This window comes from Pezoporus wallicus, unplaced genomic scaffold, assembly GCF_028554395.1.
Source record: "Pezoporus wallicus isolate ANWC-B61680 ecotype Strahan unplaced genomic scaffold, APGP_CSIRO_Pwel_v1 scaffold_7392, whole genome shotgun sequence".
Taxonomy (NCBI): Eukaryota; Metazoa; Chordata; class Aves; order Psittaciformes; family Psittacidae; genus Pezoporus; species Pezoporus wallicus.
Window position 1 is genome coordinate 2,418,740 of NW_026639923.1, and position 5,383 is coordinate 2,424,122.

Genomic DNA, 5,383 nt, shown 5'->3' on the forward strand with positions numbered 1-5,383 from the left:
CAAAGCTCATTGCTTCATTCCCTCTGTGGGGGAGATGTGCAGCTCCCTTACTTCTCTGGCTGCACAGTGAAGCAGGGTTTTCCATTATGGCCCATTCTGCTGAAAATGAACAAAAATCTTCTTTTAATAACCTGGTGCTAATGGGGAGCAGAAGGACATTAATGGGTTTGCCTCATCCATGAGTTCTGCATGGGACCAATGCTTTTAGTTCCTGAGGCTCCGTCCCTGGGCAGCCAGCGCCCTCAAGGGGTGCTGCGGTTCACATTGGTGAGACAAGGCGGGTACGAACATGTCCTGGGTTGCTGGCAGTGAGTCTTTCTACTCTCCCCTCCGTCCAGCGACTGCAGCCAGACACCTGCCTCGTGTGGCAGCATCTTCTCTTCCCAGTCAACCTGTGGAGCAGGGATGGAGACAGGCGGGGAAAGGTCAGATTCATTCATGATGCCTCTAGCTCCACTATGTGTGGGCTTCCCTCCTCCCTCCCAGCCAGGTACTCTGAGGTTTCTCAGGGTCCTGTTCTCCAGCAGGGCCCGGGGTTTTGCACAGAGGGGGTTTGCTGCCCGCTCTGCCCTGTGGCAAAGCAGAGGCGATGCGTCCCTTACCCACGAGGTGGCAGTGGGACTCTCTGTCCCCGGAAGCCTGCCCTGGGCACCGCAGGGCTGTGCTCGGTGAGGTACCAAGTGCCTGAGGGGTTCCTGGTGCCCACACTGTGTGTACATGTGCTGGGGCACCCTGTACCTGCGTATGCTTTTGTCCAATAAAGAACTGCTGGAGCACATCTCTGAGTCCCAGTGTGAGTTTGGATGTGGGATGTGGGCTGCCCTGATTGCTGTGTGCACTGACGATCCCTCTCTGGAGCTGAGTGGTAGCAGGAGCTTGGCATAGCTGTGATGGGAAAGGCTCCCCTGCCCTGAACTTGCAGCCTAACTGAAGGTCCTGGATGAGCAGCAGTGCTAAGGAGTTTCTCAGTGATTTCAGACTCCCCGCAGCTCTCAGGTAACTACATTTTCCACCTTGCTGCTTTAGCGTCACGCACGTCCCCAAAGCCTTGTGGGATACCAGCAGTCTGAGGGAGAAAATGAGAAGCAAACCCTCTTCTGCTGTAGTTGTACTGTGGCACTGGTGAATGGCTGAACTGCGGTTTCATCACGTAAAACACTTCTGGAAGTGCTGCACCACAGTCTTTGCTCCATGTTCTTCCAAAGGAGAAAATGAGCTGGTTTTGGGGCACATGCTAACCACAGCGGCTGGCATGCTGTGCCTTGCATCCCGACTTGCTTGTCAGGAAACTGTTTCCCGGGACTGTGTGCAAACATGAAGGGAGGAAGGATAGAGGGAGACCCCTCTTCCAGGCCTGGGCATTAGCAGCAAATCCCCAAAATTAAACATGACTGTGTGGGCTCTGCCAGCTGAGAGTGGTGGAGATGGAAACACCTCTGCTAAAGGGAGAAATACCCTTCCTAATGAGTGGGTCCCCCTCCTACAGCTGTGCCACACTGTCATTATTGCTGGGCTTTCATCTTCTCAGGCTTAGATTCTCCAGCGTTGAGAAGTTTAGTTTGTGTGGATTTAGGGGTGGCAGCATCAACCAAAGTCATCCAATCCTTCTCTCTCCAGGACACACGGAACAGTGTAACCCATCTTGAAGGCAGACAGGAGATGGGTCTACACAGGAACGTGATCACACTTAAACAACAACCCTCAGGGCTCTGCAGCAGCAATAAGTGCATATGGTTTGATCTGCTGCAGGGGTTTGCTTCATGAGGTCAGCTGCTACCAGAAAGCAGGCACTGGTTGCACTTGCTAGCTATGTGGTTACTTGCCTCCAAGAAGAGGTTCTGAAGGGAAAACTGCTGCTTCTCCCATCTGGAGTCTTGGAGATGGTTATCCTGGTCTAAGGTATAAGAGGCTCTCTGGAAATGCTGTGTGGGTCTTCAAAGATTTAAGTGTTCTAGATACAGAGATACTGAGAACAGGAGTGGAGACAGGGCCTCAGCCTTCCTCACCATGCCACTGACAGCAGGAGGTTATGGGCTGGTGTGAAGCTGACTTCAAGGCTGACCTCAGTTATTTCTATGTCAAAAATGAGCAGATGAATAGTGGAGTAGTGATCCAAACACATCCTGCCCACATACCCAAACTCTTGTCCATACTGATGCAGCACTCTCTGGTCATGGGCAGGGTCTAGCGGTCCCAAGCACCCTACAGCCTCCTGCAGCCCCACACCCAGACAACTGCTGGTTGTGAACATGAGGACAGCACAGCTTGTTTCTCCATCCTCGGCCTTGAATTTGGGACTTAAGGGATTTGCATTTCCACCACTCTCCTAATCAAGACTTGAAATGGGCCCTACACAACTAAGCTGCTGGCTAAGGTGGAGAGAGGGAACGGCTTTTTTCCAGCTGGCTGCTTTCGGCTGAGCCAATTCTCCCTGCCTGACCCCTGTTTGCTCTCCTGGCACAAGCAGCTTTGCTCACGCTATGGAAGTGCTCCAGGAGGCAAAGCAGGAGGATTTGGCCTAGGGACTGTGTGGGGAGGGAGGTGTTGGGAAACCAGCCTCTTCATTGCACTCACTCCTGAGTAATTAGGCAATGCAGGCACCCTCCTGTAACCGAGCAGGAGTCGAATTCCTCTCCATCCTCCATGGGCCTGTTTCTGCTCTACTCCAGCCTCATCAGATGCCAAACCCCGAGGTCAGGCTAGCAGGGGGTTGACAGATAGCGTTGCTGTGTGCTTGTGGGTGTCTGCATTTCGCTGATGACTGAGAGCTTAATTACTCTTCTAGGTCAGCTTCTCCACTTCCAAAATGGTTTGAAGGGGGCTGAGCTTCCTGCTCATTTCCTGATGGCCACAGTCGGGTTCATGGCCTCGCCAGCTCCTGGATACCTGGAATGCAGCCACTGCTTTCTTCATAGCTGAAGAGGAGTGTGGGGGGACTATACAGAGGTTGGGGGCTGCACCCCTGAGCTCTGTTGTTTAGGAGGCTCTTGGGGGTCCTTCTGCAGGCTTTGGGTGATGAGGAGGCCGCTGGCTGCTCCAGCACTTCAAGACTTGCAGATGAAGCTGTGATTAGGCACTCTGTGTGTGTGTCTGTGTGTGTGTGTGTGTGTGTCTGTGTGTGTGTGTGTCTGTGTCTCTCTTCTGCAGTTTTCTTTAATTACAATCTCGGAGGTAATTTCTGACGCATCATTAACAGTTCTGAGTAAACAAGGGGAATTCTCCAAATTATTCGCCATGAGCACAAAGGGAAATTGGCTTTCATCGTCTCCCTCTTCAGCCAAGGAAGAAGCTGATCTGCAGGAGGCACAGGGAAGGAAGGGAGCATTGGGCTGCTCTCAGATGCCTTGAGTCAACTTGAAGCGGAGCAGCAACCCCTCCAGTTTATCCAGCTGACTGCAGGGCCAGCTCTGCCTGCAGCGTTTTGTCCCTACCACTGACCTTAGTGCCTAGGACTCATTGCAGTTGTGACTGTAAACGCAAAGTGCCTTTTGCCTATGTTAGCTTTGGGTGCTGCTTTTGGGTGTTCAGCTCCTGTTTCCTGCTGGGTGAATTGGTTCCCATGCTGCTCAGGATACAAGACAGACCAAAAGCATCCTCAGGGCTGTGTCTCAGCATGGAAGGTGCCACCCTGGTCCTTGGCTGTTGGGGTTAAGGGTGATGCCTGAGAACAGCGTGGAGTTGGGAAAGGAAGGAATAAGCACTGATATGAAGGGATTTGGGGCCTGGGAAGCTAGATTTAGTCCAAAGCAAGAACCAGGAGGGATAACGATGCACCCTGTGTGAGCAGCAAATATGCCTGAGGTGTGCGGAGGTGCCTGGAGAGGACCTTTTTGTTGGGCAACCATGATAGGGGAAGAGGCTTTGTTTGAGGGGTGGCACATGAAGCTGAGACAGGGCAGTGGCACCCACTGGAGCATCCCCACCTCTCCCACCCCAGGTACCATGTTGTCAGCCCCTTCACCTGCATCCCAGCGTAGTGGCAAAGCGTGCGCAGCGGCAAGCGAAGGAGCGCGGGTTCTTTATATTCACGCCGCAGCGCACCCAGCCATGACTCTGTTATCTGCCATGCATGACTATTACTTGAATACAGAGTTTGTCGTGACTATTCTTCCGTGTGAAACAAGGGATTTGCTGCGGGATGGGAGCCCTCCCTCCGGCTGTCAGTCAGGAGGGGTTTCCTTTTCCTGTCTCGCTGGAAGCCGCGTCCCCAGCAAGGTGAGATAGTGGACACTTTTTCTCTTGTTAATATCCATGTCTAATCTCCTCTCAGAGGGGCCCTTTGTCCTAGACTGTAGCCAAGATGAGTAATTCCGGGATAGATGAGACGCTATAATTGGTTTGTGACAAATTAAAACGTTTTTCCTTGGGAGCTGAGAGCAGGACTGTGGTCTGGAGCTGTCAGGCGTCACAGGGGAGGGCGATTTTTCGGAGTAAGCGCATTGCAAATTGGCTCCAGATACGCCTCGGAGTCTGAAATTGAACTCCAGCTGGTGCCTCTTCTCAGTTGGGGTTTTGTTTTAGGGGGGTGACACAAAGGGAACATGTGCAGGGAAGGGACAGCCTGATCGATACAGAGAACGTGACTTCTTTTTGCATCATGCAATGAGCTGGGGACCACGGTGAACCCGTGGTGGGGATGCTGGGGAGCATCCAGAGGTGTGATGGAGTGAACAGGCCAAGAGCTTTGCCTGCTTTTTCTCCATGCTGCTCTCAATGGTTCCTCTACTACATCCCAGGCAGGAAGGACCATGATGGGAAGTTGCAGCTCGCATCTCTTCCCTTGGTTGTGAGTGGGTGCCAGATACAGAACCTCCTCAGGAGCTGCAGGCTGGTCCTTGTCCTGTCATACTTATTTTCCTGGGCTAAGGAGAGCCCTTCACCTCCACCTGGAGAGCAGGGGACCAGCTAAAAGTCAGGAACACACAGGAAATCAGGACAGAGCAAAGGGATGGAGGTGGAAGGAAAGCAACTTCCTGATGCAACTGCTTGGCACTGCTTAATGGAGAATGCTACAGTAGGAGCATCTCCTGGGTGGAGGTGGATGGAGAATGAAGGAGTGCATAAACAGCAGACTTGGAAAGGATGTGGGTCTATAAAGGGGGGTTAAAAGAGGCAAGAGGAGTCACCATGTGGGCTGGTTTGTGTGTAAAAGGTGGTAGGGGAAACTGAGCTGGGAAGAGTGGACAAAGTCTGCAGGACAGGGGTGTTGGGGCTGGTTCAATATGGGAATGGGTCAGATGAGTGGAAACAAGGCCTTTAACTGTTTCTCCCAAGATTTTGTATCTGATACCAAAGAAAAAAGGGGCCCAAGGAAGGGGTGCCATGCGTTTTCAATGGGTTGTACCTCAAAGCGAAGGAGATGGTCCAGAAAAGAGAGTTGGGA